At 40.3% G+C, this 21,473-nt stretch overlaps 1 pseudogene; it reads left to right on the top strand.

Moving 5' to 3' along the window:
* The window catches only part of LOC102869843, a 125,336-nt pseudogene extending 104,796 nt beyond the window's left edge, over positions 1 to 20,540 (top strand).
* Positions 20,541 to 21,473: the final 933 nt, after the last annotated feature.

Raw genomic sequence — 21,473 nt, 5'->3', positions numbered from 1 at the left:
TTCTCCTGGTTGTAGATTTTTCAGGATACTTGGGAGACTGTTTATGTTCTGGACTAGGACTACTAGAATTCTTCCAAGCTTTTCTTTAATGAAATGCCACAATTCAAAGGCATCACTTTTTATTCTGTCTTTTTACATATTTATAACAAATTCTTGCTAACATTGAGAAATATGGAGATACTGGAACAATTAATGTTATCATGCACAATCCATGCCTAGACTAAAGCTGTTGCCCAAACAGAACAAGAGCACAATGCATAGTTTAAGATCATGAAAGTTGTGTGTCAGGGCTGTATCCTTTCCCTATACCTACATAATTCATCTGTCTAGGGTTGTGTCCTTTCACCATACCTATTCAATATGTATCCTGAGCAAATTGTTCTAGAATCTGGCCTATATGAAGAAGAATGTAGCATCCATATTGGAAGAAGACTTATCAAGAGCCTATATTATGCAGGTGACAAAACCTTGCTTGATGAAAGTGAAGAGGACTTGAACTATTTGCTGCAGATGATCAAAGACTATATAGCTGTCATTGTGGATTGCATCTTAACATTGTGTTGTTGCTGTGTACCATTGAAACTGACTCATGGGTTTTCAGAGGCAGTATATTGCAAGGGAAGAGATTGCCCATTCTTCTTGGATGGAGCAGCTGTTGGATTTGAACTGCATGCCTGTGGGATTGCAGTGCAGCTTCTTACCACTAGTCAAACAAAACAAAAATCCTCACCACTAGGCCAATAGGCCATATCCTGATGTTGCTGTCATTGTTATGTGTCATCAAGTTACTTGCGACTCATAGCAACCGTATATACAATAGCTCTGAACTCTACCCTAAGCCAGTCTCACTTGCTCTGACACACCTACCCCCATTACTCCAGTTACTGTGTCAGTCCATCTCATCGTGGGTATTCCTCTCCTTCTGTGTTCTCTACCCGTCCAACCATGATGTCCTTCTACAAGGACTGGTCTCTCTTGACCATGTGCTCAGAGTGTGTGAGATGGAGCTTCAAAATCCTAGCCTCCAAAGAGCAGCCAGTCTTCACCCTTTGAAGGAGAGATCTATTTGTTCTCTTGGTAGCCCGTGGTATGTTCAGTACTCTTCTCCAGCATCACAATTTAAAGGCATCTGTTTTTCTTTTATCATCCTTAGTAATTTTCCAGCTCTCTGATGCATATTAAGTAATTGTGAAAACCATGGCTTGGATCAGGTGCACCTTAGTCTCTTGACTGGCATTATCTGTCATGCTAGATGGAGAAAATAATTGAAATTATGACCTATTTAATCTTATTTGTGTCCAAAATCAACACTTATGGTTCCAGCATCAAAAAAATCAGATGCTTTTAAAACATTGGGAAAATCTATTGTCAAGGATCTCTCCAAAGTGCTAAAGAACAATGATGTTAATTTAAAGACTAAGGTGTGCTTAATCCAAATATGGTCTTTTCAGTTCCTTGCTCAGTATCTGCAAGTTGAACAATGAAAAGGATCACAGCAGAATTGATGCCTTTGAGTTGTGGCATTAGAGAAGAGTACTGAAGATACCACAGGCTACCAAAAGAACATACAAATATGGCTTGGAGGAAGTGTAACTAGGTTGTTCCTAAAAGGCAAGAGTCCTAACACTTCAGCTCACATACTTTTGGAATGTTGTTAAGACAGTTCAGTCCTTGGGAAAAAATATAGTGGGAAAGGTTGAGGATTAACGTAAGGGGGGAAGACCCTCAACAATATGAATTGAAACAGTGACTGTGACAGTGAGCCTAACTATGTCAGAGATGATGAAGATGGCACAAGGTAGAGCAAGATTCAGATGTATTGTTTATAGAGTCGCTATGAGTCATGCTCAACTCAATGGAACCTAAAAACTACAACTGAATAAGCATATATTTCTCCCAGAAAATCCTTGTGACAAAAGCCTTCAGCTTCTTAGGAAGACATTCTCTTTGAATCTTCTTATGTCAAGCAATCTTTAAATAGTAATCAACATTTGCCCAGGTCTTATCAATCTTGGGTTTCAAGAGGCATGATAACATTAACAAAACAATATTTCACTGACTCCATTCCTAAACGTTCTACAGAAAATCCATTTCCTCTGAAACTCTTCCTCAATTTATCCACTTAACAGCATATAATAACAACATGATGCTTTGTAGACTTTCTCTAGGTTACATTGGTAGCACTTTTTAATACTTCTTAAGTTCTGCCTTTTTCTTGTACTATGTATAATATAGAAATATATATTTATATTTGGAAGCAGGAGTGACATCCATTTCCTAAACAACATATCTCAGGAAACGATGAATTTTGATAAATGTCGATAGTTGTAGAGGGGCTTCAGGCCTTTTGTTTATAGGGTCGCTATGAGTCGTGCTTGACTTGAAGGCAATCAACAACATATATATTAGACTTGAAGGCAATCAACAACAAATATATTATATATATATATATATATATAATTTCTATACATACACATACATAGAGAGAGTAACCCGGACTTGTCAATGATTTTAGAAGAATTTCTCTTCTTTGCATACTGATGTTCAATAGCTAGTTTTTAAAAATTCCTCAGTATATCTTCACTTATTGTTGATCAAAGAACACTTTTGATTTTCCTTTCTCACAAATTAACTGATAGAGAGTAGTATGCATTTAATAGAGATGTATAAATGTATCATTTCACAATAAATTTCATAAGTTACAATATTTTCCACTAACATACCTTTTCCAGAAAATCCGTGATCAATTGCCATTATATGTGGTAAAAATATCTGAAGCTTTACTTCTTAGCAAATACCAGACACTGATTGGTGTGAAAATTCGCATTATTTGAGCTTTTGCTTTTGAGTAAGCATCTAATTCTTTGTGAAAATGACTGAGATATTTAGTGTCCTTTAGGTATCTTCCAGCGATAGTATCTTATGTTCCTTTGACAGTTAATACCTGTTAGCCTGATGATTGTAGCCATAAGATGGACTTGTTTATGCCAAGCCCCACGTTACCAAATTGAAACCCAGCTAAGTTTCTATTCCCTGTAAATACTTGACCTTTCCAGAAGATGAAACCAGAAGTTAACCAATCCATACTATTTTTGCCTCGGCTGTAGCTTATGACCTAGCAAAAAAGTTCCTAATATTCCATAAGAAGAGTGGAACTTGGAATTAACCAGTCACTTTTTGATTAGTGTAAATTGCTTGTTTGTTTGTGCCAGTAGAATAAAACCCCTTTCACTTTCTGTCATTCTTGAGCGTTCCAGTCTCACTTGCAAACTAAATGCTGTCCAATTCATGAATTTCTAGGGAAGCCAATGAGCAAAAATTACTGTTTTGTTGAAAATTGCTTTTAAAATGTTTAATAGCCTGAACAGTCTGTTGCTTACAGTGTAATAATATTTTATGTAAAAATCTTTGAGTAGCTGAATAAATTTTGATAAAGTAAAATTTAAGAAAATGATAGTATTTTGGGTAGCTGGTAAATTGTATCACTAATGTAATATTTCATTATTCTGTGTAGTCTTTAATTTTAAAACAATCAGTAATTTAAAATGAATCAGTTTCAATTTTTTTTCATTTCAATTTTAATGATGTTATCAAAAAGCAATATGTTATGTACAAAGTAAAATTTGCGCTTAGCCAAAATTGCACCAATAAAAATTCCAAGTGGTCAAATAGAATGATAAAATTAAAGTAACTTAAATTCTGTTTAATCTTTAAGATTGCCGTGCTTTTAAAAAATTTTTTTATTTTATTTTATTATTCTGTATGTGTGTACCGCCAAACAGAGGAGATTGCCCCTCCTTCTCCAGCAGAGTATCTCATGGATTCAAACCATGTACCTCTAGTATTACAGTGCAGCTTCTTGCCACTAGGCCACTAGAGCTCCCATGTGCTTCTCTTATTTATTACAAATTAAAAATTCACCTACATATGTGCCAGGTACCACAGCGATTGAACTCAGCCAGGTTGTAAGAATGGGACAGATCTTTGTTCTGTTATGTATGGGGTTCCACTGAGTTGGAGCCCACTCATTCAGTGGCAGCTTAGAAAAGCAAATTGGATTTGGAAGAGTTACTACAAAAATAAATGAGTGGAGCCAAGTCCATGTGGGCTGAAGGCTAACTAGGTGATTGGGAATTTTCTGAATTAATTTCTGTTTAACATATAGTTTGTCTCCAGAAGCAAAAGCGAGTGCAGATCCCATTCTTAGACACTGTCAGAGAGAGTTGATGCCAAATTGACTGTCCTTGGCAGGGGTGGTAGAAGGTGGCCAGATCAGTGTCATAGAGGGAGGGACCACTTGTGTAGTGTCATCACTAGGGTTGTGTCACCCATGAGTGTATTGTGGTGCCCACCACTCAGTGTTCTCTGCCTTGACGCGTAAAAGAAACCGAACACACTAGTCTCAAGTGCGTTCTAACTCAGCAATCCTCCATCATTCTGAGGATACAGACTTTTACGGGGGAAACTGCCCATCTTCCTCCCATTGAGCAGCTGGTGGATTCCAACCACTGAAATTTTGGTTAGCAGTTTGACACATCATCTGTGATACACCACCAGAGCTCCTTGAACAATGATTAGGGGGAAATTGCTGAAGTCAAGACCAAAAGTTACTATGCACTGTGACACTCAGCCCACAGGATAGGTAGCGGGGAATGAGAGGTCACTGGTTGGTGTTTCACCAAGAGAAAAGTGACACCGACTTTAGTGAGGCCATTAGTAAAATATTTCTTACTTGAACTGTAGTAAAAATGTGCTAATTTGAAGCTTGCTTTTTTATTAAAACTCAGCAGTAACTTCAGCCATTGTTTAGAATATAGACCCACAAAATGTTTTTTCAGAGAGGACTTTATCACTGACATTGTTTGGAATTAAAGAGAATGGTGATAATGAAAAGCAGACCAACTATTGCCATCTTTACTACAGTTTTAAAATTCTATTGACAAGGCTCCCTTATGCTTGCCCCATGACAGACTGCACCACACTCAGCTCTTAGCTATTGCTTGTAAACTGCGTCCTGTGTGCTTCAGTGTGTGGGCTAGAGGATCTTTACAATAAGGCAACTAGGCAATTACGAGATGAAAAAGTATAAATATTTGACATTCTTTTCAAGGTTACAGTTAAGGTAATAACTTAGTAATTGAAAATCATAGGAGAATATTATTTTAATTATGAGCCATGTTTTGTGAAGACAAGTTGTTATGTGTTGTCAAGTTCCAACTGGCTCATAGCTGACCCTCTAGAAGGTTTTCAGAGGCTGTAAATCACATGGGAGGAGAATACCCATCTTTCTCCCATATAGCTGCTTATTTTTGGCTTGGGAGTTCAACTTTTTACTCACCAGGAGTCATTTACATTTGTATAGTAAACAGTCTGTGTAGGAGTGAAGCAACTATTCTTGACTAATAAAGCATCATTTTCAGCTGTAAATTGAAGAGATGGGTCTAGAATTCTAAGACCTCTTTGACTCTGACAATTGTGGTCTCTATTGTTTGAATAAAGAGAACATTTTTCTCCCTGTATTAACCCTTTGCAGAGTCTCCTTCAGCCATTTACCACTGTTCTAACTCCAGACCCCCAAGCTCCAAAACATATCCCTCTCTCTTTTGCTTAGAGAGGAGAAGCTGAAACCATCTCATCTTTTTCATGTAGAGATTATGGGAAGACACCTTACCTTCCTGTAATTTCCACATCAGAAAGATGAGAGTCTGACAGAAATAGTTAAAGAAAAAACAAACTTCAATATTAAAGCTTTTCTTCCCCCCAACTCTTTGTGCATTCAAGAGTTTCTTTGCAAAGGTAGATTGTTCTGAAATGGACTTCATTTCTTATGTAATGATGAGTCTAACAGCATAGTATGAAGATAAAGAAAGGGAATTGACATTACTCTGCATAAAAATGTCATTTGAGAGCCAACTCCTTTGTGGGAAGAAGTAGTTCTGAAATAGTGTTGCATGTAGAAAAATAGATTTTGACTTAACTGTTTCTGAAAGAAAGCGGTGTCGAGGGGGGTGGGTTTGTGTGTGTGTGTTTTGCAAAAGGCAGCCACTCGGTTACTGGAGAGATTTGGAAGTGTGTCTACACTCTCCAAACTGAGAGGGAAAATTTGAGGCGGATGAATCTGGCAAAGCCCCCCTTCAGCTCTCCTTCTGAAACCTCTACAATACTACTCTTTACAGAAAAGAGTTTTTGGAAAACACATAGCTGGGAATAGATGGGTCCCAATGATTCAGACCCTGGTCATTTCAGTCACTTGCTGTGTATGCATCTGAAATCTAAACAATGCATAAGGGCAACAGAAGAAGAATTGATGTCTTTGAACTGTGGTTCTGGAGAAGAAGATCCCATGGACTGCCAAAAGAACCAAGCAGGTATATCTTGAAGAAAGTGCAGACAAAGTGCTCCTGGGAGGCAAAGATGATGAAGCTGCATCTCATACTTTTGACATGTTGCTAGGAGAGGTTATTCCTTGGACATCACTCTTGGAAGGTGGAGTGGTAGCAAAATAGAGGAAGACACATGACCAGGTGAATCGACATGGTGACTGTGGCTGTGGCCTTGAGCATGTCGGGGATTGTGAAGATGACATGGGATAGAACAGTATTCAAATCTTTTGCTCATAGAGTTGCTATGTGTCTTACACGACTCAGCGACACCTAACAACAAAAACAACAACTGGTTGACTGGAGCTCAGGCATATAGAGATGGAATCCTAAGGTAAAATCAGATCTTGGGCTAATAGTTTTTCCTTTCTCCTCTTCCTCTTTCTTATCTTAATTATTATTATTTAAGACATATACAAAAGAAAACTCTATTATGGGGACATGAAAAATGCATTAAAACACTAACAGAGATGCTAATCCCAGGGATTTCTTGACAGCCCATGAAGATGGGAACAGGATAAACACAGTAAGATAAATAAGCGAACATAGCAGTTTATCAGTAGGGAAAAGAAATTTAAGCAAAGAACACCCTATTAGTGTTCTGAGAGGTTCCAAAGCTTGTTTAGCAAAGATCTGGCAGAAAGAAAGTTAAAAATGGGAAAGAGGAAGGCTTTCTCTGAGAGAAGAGAATGGGTTCCCTCGCATGGGATAGGGGAAAAGGTACTTTGCTTGTCCTCTTTTGTGATATATACTTGAAGTCTCACTACTGGCCACTTCCAGGTGCAACTGCTTTAAGTCTCATAAGATGTGCTGTTAGAAGGTGCTGATTAGTTCCACTGGTGTCATTGCCTCATTCTCCATCAGGCCACCATCTTCTGTCCATCTTCTCTTTATTTCTGACTTTGCTCAGTCTGACCCTAACTTTTTTGATTGCCTGTTTTGCATCTGAAATTTGGGCAGTGACTAAGGATGACAGGAGGAGAATTGATGCCTTTGAGATGCGGTGTTGAAGAAGAGTACTGCCAAAAGAATAAGTGTATATGTATGTGTATGTGTATGTGTATATATGGTGCACAATAGAGCAAGGTTCAGATCTGTCATTTATAAGATCGCTGTGAGTCGCAGTCAACTCTGTGGCACATAACAACAAACCTGTCCTGTAGTAGGGCAAAATCACTGTGTCTGCTTAAATAGTTTATTGAGATCCTGATCTGGAAATATCCATTGTCATAGAGTGACAGCCACTGTTCCACTGAACTGCAAAATACAATACGTTCTGCTGTTTGATTAGGAACTAAAGGTTACAAAAATTCATAATTGATTGAAATGCCATCAGGGAAGCCAAAGGTGGAATATCTAGAATTGTGAATTCAATAATGTTAAGTTCATAAGTGGAATTACATGCTTGAGCAAACTGTATGCTATTCAGTTTATTACAGATCCCAGAACAGTACCTAGGACCAGTTTTTCTGGTAACCTGCTCTTCTTCAAGTAGCTATGGAGTTGTGCTGCCAACCCAAAGGCAAGCAGATCAAATGGCTGATCCTTGGAAGGAAGATGGGCAATCTCCTGAACTGCTAGAGGGTTAGTTATGAGTTGGTTCTGACTAGATGACATTGAGTGAATGATTCTTCCTTCATCATGTTTCTGGAAGCCCATTATAAAGATTTAAAGTCTCTCTCTTTACATCTTGTATCTATTTGTCTAGAATGACAAAGACCTTTAGGGGATAGACAGATAGCCTGGAGTGGCTAGACCTCAGAGAAAAGGTTTGCTGTCCTTAAGGTATATAGCACAAGTCAGCACCAAGATTAAAGGGACTGCCTTGGAAAAACAGCTTTTAAAATCTGCATGGATTACACAGTATGTCAAGACTTAAAATTGAATTAAGGCTCAACTTAAAGATGGTTCTGTTTGCATACAAATCAAGTGCTTCTGAGATTAAACTATAATGCAATCCTCTATAATGGTTCTGTTCAACATACATGACTAACACAAATCCAGGCATTATAGGATTTCATTCTTCTTCTTCTTCTTGTTATGTGCTGTGGAGTCACCTGCAACTCACAGTGACCCTTTGTACAAACGTTCTGAACCCTGCTCTATCTTGAACCAATCTCACTGACTCTGACACTTCTACCCCCATTTCCCTGTGTCAATCCATCTCATTCAAGGTCTTCCTCCTGAGCTGTCCCTCCATCCTTCCAAGCATAATGTCCTTCTCCAAGGACCGGTCCCCATGAAGTTGTTCTTCAAGGACCATTCCCTCCTGGCCACGTGCCCGAAATATGTGAGAGACGGAGCTTCAAAATCCTAGCCTCCAAGGAGATACTTGGTTTCACCCTCTTCAAGACAGATCTGTTTGTTCTCTTGGAGGTCCACGTTATGTTCAAGACCCTTTTCCAGCACCACAGCTCAATGGCATCAATTCTTTTTCTGTCATCCTTAGTCATTGTCTAGCTCTCTGAGATGTAGCAAGTAATTGCAAAGAGGATGGCCTGCATCAGGCACACCTTAGTCTCTAGACTGACATTGTAGATTTTCAATACTGTGAAGAGGTCTCTGACCACAGATTTCCCCTCTCAGTTTATCTTTTGCTTTCCTGACTGCTGGTGCCAAGAGTGTTAATTGTGTGGAGTGGAGCAGCCTGAAGCTATTAACAACCTCAATCTCTTCTCCATCTATCATGGTGCTACAATTTGGCCCGGTGTTGAGAATCTTTATCTTCTTGAAGTTAAGTTTCAATCCATATTGAAGACTACAGTCTTTGACTTTCTACAGCAAGTGCGTCAGGTCCTCCTCAGTTTTGGCAAGCAAGTTTGTATCATCTGCATATCACAGGTTGATGATGAGTCTTCCTCCAATCCTGATGCCACATGCTTCCCAAATGATCTGTTCTGCATATAGATTGAAAAGGTATGAAGACAGAATGCATCCCTGACGAACTCCTTTCCTGATTTTGAACCATGAAATGTTTTCTTGCTCATTCTTAACTAAAATATAATGATTTTTTTAAAAAAAACCAAACAACCCAACATGGCCATAAAGTAATAAATATTGGAGAGGATGTGGTAAAATAGGAACTCTGTTACATTGTTGTTGGGATTATACAATGGTACAACCATTCTGGAGGGCAGCTTGGCGCTTCCTGAAAAAAGCTAAACATAGAAATTCCATATGACCCATCTATTCCATTGCTTGGATATACCCCAAGAAAATGAAAACTGAGGCTCAAAACTTGTATATCAATGTTCATAGCAGCATTATTCACCATCACAAGAACATGGAAACAGCCCAGATGCCCAACCACAAACGAATGGATTGAGAAATGGTACATTCACACAGTGGAATACTACACAGCACACAGGAACAATGATTTTGTAAATGACTACTTAACTTGGGAGGGACTGGAGTGAACTAACTCAGTCAAATACTGTATAAATACTTTATAAAACCATTATTGTAGAATGAGTATGAAGATCCAAGGCGGAGGGTAGGGAGAGGATGGAAATAGAAGAGTGAGAAGGGGATGGGGATAAGGTATTAATTAAAAGGTTGCACAATTCACTGGGTGGGTAGGGTAAAGGAAATGGGAAGGATGTTTTGTGAAAAACAATGTTTTCAAACTTTGTAAATAAATCAGAATAAAAATTTTACCCCCTCCCGGACCCATGGCCATAATTTTCCTATAGTGATTTTTTAAAATTCTAGTATTTCTTCACTATCATTAAATACCCAGTAAACATTCAAGTTTTTAATTGCATTCCAGCTGCTATTAATTTTTAAAAATTTTGTTTAAATCAAGACCCAGATCTGATTTATACTGTATTAGAACTGAAATTCTGAAACACTAGGCTTATGGAAGTGAAGGCCTACAGTAGAGCCCTCAGGAGGCATGGCCCATAGGAAGTAGTGCTGACTAGCGAAAGGGAGAACTTCTCTGGCAGTTCAGCTCCACCAGCAGTTCCTTCTGATAAAGCTAGGCAGTCTCCTCTTGTGTAGTTTACAGCCTCTAAAACCCTAGTGGAGGGTCAGCCATGAGTTCATGCTAATTAAATGGTAATGAGAGAAAGAACTCCTTTTTCATGCTTGACAGAAATTCTTTCTGACTAGTAAACCAGCCATGTGACTTTACCCTCAAGAAAAGCACAGTTGAAAATAGATTGTAGTTCTTAGAAAGGCCCAAAACCCACTGTGTCAAGTCTGACCTCTAGCAACTCTCCACTGAGAGGCTATAAATCTTTATCAAGGAAGCTACTTGCTTCCCTCAATGCAGCTGTTGTATTAGAACCACTAACATTATTTACCCACTATGCCAGGAATGGGGAATTTGCCTTAGTTTGCACAGTAATATCTTGGAACTCATTTGAGTGAATTCTTAAGATTTACTGGAAATGTTGTTAGGTACCCTGGAGTCAACTATGACTCATAGTGACCTATGACACCTTGTCAAAGGACTCACAACAGACCACAATACCACCATGCTCAAGACCGTTGTTAGAGCCACTGCATCAATTAATCTCTTTGAGAGTCTTCTCTTTCACTGATCCTCAACTTTCCCAAGCTTTAAAATAGTTGCCTGCAATGTAGTTTAGAAGGTGATCTGATGGTGTTATAGTACATAGTGTTGGGCTGCGAAACGACGAGCTTGGGAGTTTAGACTACTACTTTCCCATCCTATAAAGATTTGCAACCTTGGAAACCCAAATGGAGGGTTGATATAAGTCAGACTCATCTCCTTGGCTGTGGAGTTGGTTTTCTGATAAGGCACACAGAGTTGTGCTAATAACTCAAAAGTGATTTCTCACTGACAGCTAAAATCTACCAGTGACTCCTTGGGGTGAAAGTCAGCTACCTCTCCCCATGCGTTTTATAGCCTCCAGAAAACCTCCCAGAGGGTCAGCAATAAGTTGAATCCAACTTGACAGCAGTAAGGGAATTTTTAAGAGTTTATCGTTATGTGCTGTCAAGTTGGAACAAACCCATAGCTGGCCCTCTGTCAGGTTTTCAGAGACAGTTAATCACACGGGAGATTGCTCATCTTTCTTCTGTGAAACAGCTGGTAGGTTAAATGTATGTGCCTTTGGGATTGTAGCACAGCTTCTTAACACCAGACCACGAGTTTCAAGTTAGTTTCAGTGTAAGCTGCATTAAAAGTTGGGATCCTGGTAACTGTGACTCAGGACTATGTGGTCACATAGCCAAGGAGACAAAGTTCCAGAAGCAATGCTGTAAATCGTTCTAATCTGCATTGTGTACACATCTCAATCTTGTTCTTTTGCCTCCTTCTGTGGTTCTACCTGCAATAGTGATGGATTATACCTGCTACCAGCTACAACCTGGAATGATTTTCAGTGTCCCAATCATATAAATGAAAGCAATGACTAGGATTTAGTAGACTCCTTTGACATCATGCTGATGGTTTCCCTTATTCTGGAATGATTTGTCTTTGTCTTCTTTAAAGCTTAATTAAAAGATCTCTGTGCAACGAGTTTGAATCAAGCGTGCCTTTTCCCTCCCCCTGAAGAATAATGTGAATAGTTGATCTTTCTTACAAGTTTCTTTTAATTTAGAGATTTCTTCTTCGTCTTTTTTACTTCTGTTTGAGCTGGTATTTTTCAGAGGCAAGGATACAGATTTGGACTAGGGTACATAAAAGAATGAAATCTAATAAACGTGTATGTACAATTCGTCTATTAAGGGAGAGATCATGGAAACTATTAATATGTCACCATCGTTCTGAACCTCATTCTCTCTTTAAGTTCATCTCAATTTTAAGATAATTAGAAATGGTGTTGTCTTTCTTAAACCAATTGGAATCTAACTGTAGTAGCATTGCTTCTGCAAAGATCTCAACCACAGCTGAGAGGGGGCAGAGTTCTCTTCAAAACAACATATTTGGAGGGAAAGAAAAAAAAATAATTGTGAGGTGTATAATTGTTCTTTTTCCTTTCATTACCCCCTTCCAGCATTTCTTTTTTTTTTTTTTAATTTTTATTTTATTATTTTTTGTGTGTGTGTGTACCATCAAATCAGCATTTCTTAAGCTCAAGGAACTGAAGAAGAAATTCAAACCTAGAGTTGCTATAATCAAGGATGCTTTGGGCAGAATATTAAAAATGATCCAAAAAAAATGATCCAAGAAGTATTAAAAGAAGATGGAAGGAATATACTGAGTCATTGTATAGAAAGGAATTGGCAGATAGAGAAGAATTTAATGAAATAACATATGAACAAGAGCCTAGGGTGATGAAGGAAGAAGTTCAAGCTGCTTTGAGGGAATTGTCAAAAATATGGGCTCAGGAATAGATGGTATACCAATTGAAGTATTTCAGATAACAGATGTTGCCCTGGATGTGCTCACCAAGTTGTACCAAGAAATCTGGAGGAAACCCACTTGGCCAACTGACTGGAAGAGATCTATATTTGTTCCCATTCCAAAGAAGGGTGACCCAACTGAGTGTGGAAACTACAGAACAGTGTCATTGATTTCACATGCAAGCAAGATTCTACTGAAGAGTATCCAAAAACGATTAGAACAGCACATCAGCAGAGAATTGCCAGAAATCCAGGCTGGGTTTAGAAGGGGTCGTGGCACTAGGGATATTGTTGCTGATGTTAGATGGATCTTGGCTGAAAGCAAGGAATACCAGAAGAAATGTCTATCTGTGTTTCATTGATTATGCAAAGGCATTTGACTGTGTGGATCATAACATACTGTGGCTGACTCTGAGAAGAATGGGAATCCCAGAACATTTAATTGTGCTAATGCGAAACCTATACTTGGACCAAGAGGCAGTAGTCAGAACAGAGCAGGGTAACACTGCATGGTTCAAAATTGGGAAGGGTGTACGCCAGGGATGCATCCTGTCTCCATACCTTTTCAACCTGTATGCAGAGCAAATTATCCAGGAGGCTGGGCTCTATGAGAACTGTGGCATCAGGATTGGTGGAAGATCTATCAACGATCTGCGTTATGCAGATGACACAACCCTGCTTGCTAAAACTGAGGAGGACCTCATGCATTTGCTGCAGAGGGTCAAGGACTGCAGCCTTCAGTATGGACTGAGTCTCAATGTCAAGAAGACAAAGATTCTCACCACTGGACCAATTGGCAGCATCAGGATGGATGGCAAAGAGATTGAGATTGTTCACAGCTTCAGTTTGCTCGGCTCCACAGTCAACACTCTTGGCACCAGCAGTCAGGAAATCAAAAAGCGTATCACGATGGGAAAGTCTGCTGTTAGGGACCTCTCTAAAGTACTCAGGAGCAACTGTGTCTCTCTGGAGACTAAGGTGCGCCTGATACAGGCCATGGTCTTTGCAATCACTTGTTATGCATCAGAGACTTGGACAATGACTAGGGAGGACAGAAGGAGATTTGATGCCTTTGAGAGCTGTGGTGCTGGAGAAGAGTACTGAATGTACCATGGACTGCCAGGAAAACAAACAGATTCATCTTGGAGAGGATTAAACCAAGCTACTCCTTGGAGGCAAGGATTCTGGGGCTTCGTCTGACATATTTTGGACATGTTGGCAGGAGGGACGGGTCCTTGGAGAGGGACATCATGCTTGGGAGGGTGGAGGGACGGTGCAGGAGGGAAAGACCCTCTATGAGATGGATTGATTTGGTGACTGGGGTAATCGGGATGGGTGTGTCAGAGGCAGTGCGGTTGGCGCAGGATAGAGCAGGGTTTAGGGCTGTTGTGCATAGGGTCGCTATGAGTCGCAAACGACTCGACGGCACATAACAACAACAACAACAACAACACCCCCTTCCATTATTTTCCCTTGTATTCTTGTAAGGATTTTTTAAACAGAGAGTACCAGAGAAATGTCTGTGTTTCATTGACAAAGCAAAGGCATTTGACTGTGTGGATCACAACAAATTGTGACTAATCTTAAGAAGAATGAGAATCCCAGAACTCTTGACTGTGCTCTAATGAAACCTATACTTGCACCAGGAGATAGTCATCAGAACAGAGCAAGGAAACACTGCGTGGTTCAAAATCAGGAAAGGAGTGCTTCCAGGATGCATTCTATCTCCATGCCTTTTCAATCTATATGAGAAACAAATCTTTAGGGAGGCTGAACTTTATGAGGAGGAACGTGGCATCAGAATTGGAGGAAAACTCCTCAATACCTTGTGTTATGCAGATAATGCAACCTTGTTTGCCAAAACTGAGGAGGACTTGAAGCATTTTCTGCAAAAAGACAAGGACTGTAGTTTTCAATATGGGTTGAAGCTCAACAACAACAAAACAAAAATTCTCACCATTGGGTCAATTGGTAGCACCATGATAGTTGGAGAGGAGGTTGAGATTGTTAACATTTTCAGCTTGCTGAGGTCCACAATCAACACTCTTGGCACTAGCAGTCAGAAAATCAGAAGTTGAATTGTATTAGGGAAATCTACTGTCAGGAGTCTCTCCAAATTGCTAAAGAGCAATGTCAGTCTAGATTAAAGTACTCCTGATTCAGAGAATGATCTTCACAATTACTTGCTATCAGAAAGCTGAACAATGACTAACCATGATAGAAGAAGAAGCAGTGCTTTTGGGTTATGGTGCTGGAAAAGAGCATTGAACAGAACATACCACGGATCGCTAAGAGAACAAGCAGGTCTGTCCTGGAGAGGGTGAACCAAACTGCTCCTTGGAGGCAAGGCTTTTGACCTTCCATCTCTTAGGCATGTTGCCAGAAGGGCCCAGTCCTTGGAGAAAGACATCATGCTTAAAATTGTAAAGGGACTGCAGAGGTGAGGAAGACCTCAGATGAGATAGATTGACACATTGTCTGGGGTACAGGGGTTAGATGTTTTGAAAGAGGTGAAACTCTTAGGGTAGGATGGAGTTCAGAGCTGTTGTATATAGGGTCACTGTGAGTGGCAGACACTCATAGACTCAGTGGCACATAACGACAACAAGAATTTTTATATGCAGGCAGTGGCTGGATTCTCAGAGGCTCTTTGCTATACATTATAGCACAGAAACAGAGAGAAAGCTACTCATTTTGGAAGCAGAGATTTGTTTTAGTCTTAAAATTTCATTTTCTTTTGCAGATGTCAAAATAATAATACTAACAATAATAATTTGAAGACTCTTAGAAAGAGATGTTATTAGTGGCAACTGAAAATAATTTATGCTAATTTAATTGAGGCTAGGATTTTTAAGAATAACTTTTATAAAAGATAAAATCATGGTTCACACAGATGCAAAAACCATGTGCCTAATATTTTTCTTCTTGGAAGGAGGAGTGGCATCCACTTCCATAAAAGCTTGCCTCCGGAAATCCTGTGAACCTGGAGAGAGGATGAAAGTTAACCAAGCATCGAGGACTCTGCTTCATAGGGTCGCTATGAGTCGCCTGCGACTCGACAGCACTTAACAACAACAACGTTTTTCTTTAACTTCTTAACTAATGGAGTCATTAAGAACATATATAGGTAATAAGGAGTGTTAAAATGAAATTGCAAATAAGTAATAGTAGTTTTTCCCAGTGCAAAACATCTATTGATTTCCTGGCTCCTGCTCTCATAGATGTTAATTGTAGATCCAACTTAAATGAAATTGACAATTTCAATATTTTCTCCATCTATCATGATGCTGCTTATTGATCCAGTGGTGATGATTTTTGTGTTCTTGATGTTGAGATGTAACTTGCATCAAAGGCTATAGTCTTCAATCTTCTGCAGCAAGTGTTTGAAGTCATACCCCTTTCAGCGAGCAAGGTTGTGTTATCTGCACAGTGCAAGTTGTTGATAAGTCTTCTTCTGATTCTGATGCCACATTCTTCTTAATGTAGTCCAGTTTCTCAAATGATTGGCTCAGTATATAGCTAGGATGTATGGAAAAAGGATACTACGCTGATGCACATCTTAAAAGCATTAGAGAGAAATAATGAAAGAAGTTCCTTTGCCTTAAAAAAGAAAGAGGTGGAAGCTCTGGAGGCCTAGTGGCAAGAAGCTGGACTGCAATCCCAGAGGTGCGCGTTTCAAATCCACCAGATGCTCTGCTGGAGAAGGAGGGACAATCTCCTCCTGTATCACCAGTTAGATCCGATTTGATGGTGGTTGTTGTTGTTGTTATGGGCTGTCAAGGCACTTGCGACTCATAGCGACCCTGTGTACAACAGCCCTAAACCCTGCTCTATCCTGTGCCAATTGCACTGCCTCTGACACACCCATCCCGATTACCCCAGTCACTGAATCAATCCACCTCATAGAGGGTCTTCCCTTCCTGCGCTGTCCCTCCAACCACCCTACCAAGCATGATGTCCTTCTCCAGGGACTTGTCCCTCCTTAAAACATGTCCAAAGTATATCAGACGAAGCCCCAGAATCTTTGCCTCCAAGGAGTAGCCTGGTTTAACCCTCTCCAGGATGGATCTGTTTGTTTTCTTGGCAGTCCACGGTACATTCAGTACTCTTCTCCAGCCCCACAGCTCAAAGGTATCAATTCTCCTTTATCCTCCCTAGTCATTATCCAAGTCTCTGATGCATAACAAGTGATTGCAAAGACCATGGCCTGTATCAGGCGCACCTTAGTCTCCAGAGAGGCACCATTGTTCTTGAGTACTTTAGAGAGGTCCCTAACAGCAGACTTTCCCATCGCAATAGGTTTTTTGATTTGCTGATTACTGGTGCCAGGAGTGTTGACTGTGGAGCCGAGCAAACTGAAGCTGTGAACAATCTCAATCTCTTCGCCATCCATCCTGATGCTGCCAATTGGTCCAGTGCTGAGAATCTTTGTCTTCTTGACATTGAGCCTCAGTCCATACTGAAGGCTGCAGTCCTTGACCCTCTGCAGCAAGTGCATGAGGTCCTTTGTTTCAGCAAGCAGGGTTGTGTCATTTGCATAATGCAGATTGTTAATAGATCTTCCACCAATCCTAACGCCACACTTCTCATAGAGCCCAGCCTCTTGGATAATCTGCTCTGCATACAGGTTGAAAAGGTATGGAGATACACACACAAAAAACAATAAAATTTTTAAAAATTTAAAAATTATAAAAGGAAGGTATGTTTGAAGCATACCTGTTTAGTAACCAGTCAGAGTAGTTTTTGAATAGGTTTTTTAAAACAGTGATGACTCTTGCAGATGATCTCTGTTGGTTAATTACCACTCTCCTATTAGACCTCTCACCTTCCCCAAATGAACTTTTTCTTTTTAGTTCTTATGTTTCACATTGTCAATATGGAGACTTTGGGACAGGAGCAATGTTGAAAACTTGAATATTGCATCCAGGAAATCTTAAATTCAGAAAAGTGAATAATCATCTTGTATGTACTTGTTAAGAGGTGATTTACTTCTGACACATTAAATTCACTGCAGAAAGATGATCAATCCCATTCTTCCTTTATCTGCTATCTGCAGTGTGGTCTCAAAATGAAACAAACCAGGGCAGTTTCTCAGCATGCTTTATATTTTTTTTTTAAATGGCACTGGTATTATCTGTGTTCAACTTCCAGATAAGACTGCTGACCAATGAATAGTATATCCATTTGGAAAACTAACTCTCCCCCTCCTTGCAGTGGCCCTGTCCATGATTGGATTTTATGACTCAGAAATAATGTTTACATATTTACTCTCATGTCTCCACCCAGGCTGCCAGGCTCTAATCAGATCCTGGTTTTTCCTTGTCTGGCTCCCAACGTAGAGAGCAGTAGAATGCTTGGGCCAGTATTCTATTGACTCAGAGTTTCAAATTTATCACTCTATACCTGTTCCCTCTTACTCATTTGGATCCTCTTTCCCATGTGAGGAGCCAGATATTTTCAGGATCACAGTGTTTGATCCTTCTGGAGAGAAACTTTCCTTGAGTTAAGGACAAAGGGTTCTGAACTACCAGCTGCTGAATATCAAAGTCCATGCCCTGTTAAAACAAAAGTGTGGACAAGATATGAAAATGTCAAATAGCAGCACAGGAAAAACATAGTGCTAACAATTCTCAAGTAAAAAGAGCCAAAACTGTCCACCTCAGGAAACCGAAAAAGATAAAAGTAGACTACCTAGTGTCAATGAAAATGTGATTGGAGGATATGTTTCAGGGTAAAACTGGCTGGGAAAGCTGAACTACTTCATCATCAAAGGAATTAATTTGTATTGAAAGATCTAAACTGAGGGTTGATATAACCAAGGAGAGGAAAGTCTTTAAAGAAAAAAATATCTATATATGTTGTTTTTGTTATTATGTGCTTTGTTATGAGTTGTTATGAATTGACTACAACTCACAGCCACCCAATGAACGATAGCTCGAAACTGACACACCTGAACCCATTGCCACAGTCAATGTGTCAATCCAGCTCATCCAGGATTTTCCTCTCCTGGGTTGATCCTCCACCATTTCAAGCACGATGTCCTTCTCTAAGGATTGTCGCCTCCAGATATCATGCCCAGGATTTTATTTAGTTATTTACCATACCCTGGGACATCAATAACATGTGTTCTGCAGATGACACAACCTTGCTTGCTGAAAGTAAGGAGGATTTGAAGCACTTATTGTAGAAGACCAAGGAATGCAGCCTTCAGTATAGATTGTGTCTCAATATCAAGAAAACAAAGATTCAGGTGCAACCCTAGAGCCTGTGGCCTCTGTGGCTGCACACCAAACTAGTCGTGGCTGACTACCTGTTTAACGGGGGCATGTCTTACACGCAGGCTCACAGCACAGCAACTCTTCAACTGTGGTGATGGCTTAACCTACAAGGACTTTCTCATTCTTCCTGGGTACATAGACTTCACTGCAGACCAGGTGGACCTGACTTCTGCCCTGACCAAGAAGATCACTGTAAAGACTCCACTGGTTTCTTCTCCTGTGGACATTGTTACTGAGGCTGGGATGGCTATAGCCATGGCACTTACCGTAGAATTGGCTTCATCCATCAAAACTGTACACCAGAGTTCCAGGCCAATGAAGTTTGGCAAGTCAAGAAATATGAGCAAGAATTCATCACAGATCCTGTGGTCTTCAGCTCCAAGGATCGAGTGCAGGACATGTTTGAGGCCAAGGCCCAGCATGGCTTCTCTGGAATTTCTATCACAGACACAGGTAGAATAGGGAGTTGCCTGGTAGGCATCCTCTCATCAAGCAATACTGATTTTCTTGAAGAGAAGGAACATGATCAGTTTTGGGGAGAGATCACGACAAAGTGGGAAGACTTGGTCATGGTCCCTGCAGGCATCACATTAAATGACGCAAATGAAATTCTGCAACAAAGCAAGAAGGGAAAGCTGCCCACTGTAAATGAAGATGACAAACTGGTGGCCATCATTGCTGGACGGACCTGAAGAAGAATCGAGATTATCTACTGGCTTCCGAAGATGCAAAGAAGCAACTGCTGTGTGGAACAATTATTGGCACACACGAAGATGACAAGTGCCATTTGGATTTGCTGTGGGGATGTTGTGGTTCTGGACTCTACCCAGGGAAATTCCATCGTCCAGATCAACATGATCAAGTACACTAAAGAAAAATACCCAAATCTCCAGTTTATTGGAGTCAATGTGGTAACTACTGCTCAGGCTAAAAACCTCATTGACACAGGTGTGGGTGCTTTGCAGGTGGGCATGGGCAGTGGCTCCGTCTGCATCACCAGGAAGTGCTGGCCTGTGGGTGGCCTTAGGCAACAGCTGTGTACAGGGTATCAGTATGCACAGCACTTTAGTGTCCCAGTAATTGCTGGTGGAGGAATACAAAATGTAGGCCACTTTGCCAAAGCCTGCGCCCTTGGGGCCTCCACAGTCATGATGGGCTCCCTTCTGGCTGTTACTACTGAGGCCCCTGGTGAATAGTCTTCTCTTATGGGATCAGGTTGAAGAAATACCATGGCTTGGGTTCTCTTGATACCATGGGCAAACATTTCAGCAGCCAGAACCAGTATTTCAGTGAGGCTGACAAAATCAAAGTTTCTCAGGAAGGGTCTGGAGCTATACAGGACAAAGAATCCATCCACAAGTTTGTCGCGTACCTGATTATGGGCATCGAGCACTCCTGTCAGGACATTGGTGCCAAGAGTCTGACCCAAGTCTGAGCAATGATGTACTCTGGAGAACTCAAATTTGAGAAGAGAACTTTCTCAGCTCAGGTTGATGTCCAGAGCCTCCATTCGTATGAAAGCAGCTTTTTTGATCCAGCAGTCCTCTCATCGGTTTTACAATAAAATTTGGGGGAGTAAAAAAAAATAGTTTTACCACTGGACCAATAGTCAGTGTCATGATAGATGGAGAGGAGATTAAAACTGTCAACAGCTTCATCTTGGATCCACAATTAACACCCTCGGTACGAGTAGTCAGGAAATAAGGAGACACATTGCAATGGGAAAATCTTTAATTAGAGACCTTTCCAAAGTATTGAGGAGTAGTGATACCACTTTGAGGAACTAAGGTGCATCTGTTCCAGGCCATAGTCTTTCCGATTTTAGCTATGCATCCAAGACCTGGACAATGAATAAGGATAACAGAAGAACTGATGCCTTTGAGCTATTGTGTTGGAGAAGAGCACTGAACATTCCATGGATGGTCAAGAAAACAAATAGATATGTCTTGGAGAGGGTGCAACCAGAGTCCTCTTTAGAGGCAAATGATGAGGCTTAGCCTCCCATACTTTGGACATATTGCTAGGAGGTGCTATTCCTTAGAGAATGACATGATGTTGGGAAGGATGGAGGGTCGGTGAAGGAGAGAAAGATCCTCAGCCAGGTGGATTGATTAGGTGACTGCTGCAATGGGCTCTTGTGTGTCAGGAAGTGTGAGAGTGGTGCAGGACAGTATTGTTTTCAGATCTTTTGCTCATAGGGTCCCTATGAGTTGTACTCGACTCGATGATACCTAACGACAACAACAACAACGTCTTAAAAAAAAGAAATAAAACCCCAAAACACCAACAACATAGTTTATGAGTAGTTGCTAGGAGCGGGAGGGAGGAAAAAGAAGGCATTGAAAGTAATAGAAACATTGCATTGAATGTTGTGATCAATAAATTGTACATTTGAAAAAATTAATTTGCAAGAATTGTGTGACAATTATATTTGTATCAACAATAAAAAAAGGAGAGGTGGGTGTAGGGTAGTAGGTCTGACTAAAAGTTTGGCTTC

Source organism: Elephantulus edwardii, unplaced genomic scaffold (genome assembly GCF_000299155.1).
Source record: "Elephantulus edwardii isolate Elephantulus edwardi_28Jun2011 unplaced genomic scaffold, EleEdw1.0 scaffold00311, whole genome shotgun sequence".
NCBI classification, from domain to species: Eukaryota; Metazoa; Chordata; class Mammalia; order Macroscelidea; family Macroscelididae; genus Elephantulus; species Elephantulus edwardii.
This window is presented reverse-complemented; position numbering and strand designations above follow the sequence as displayed.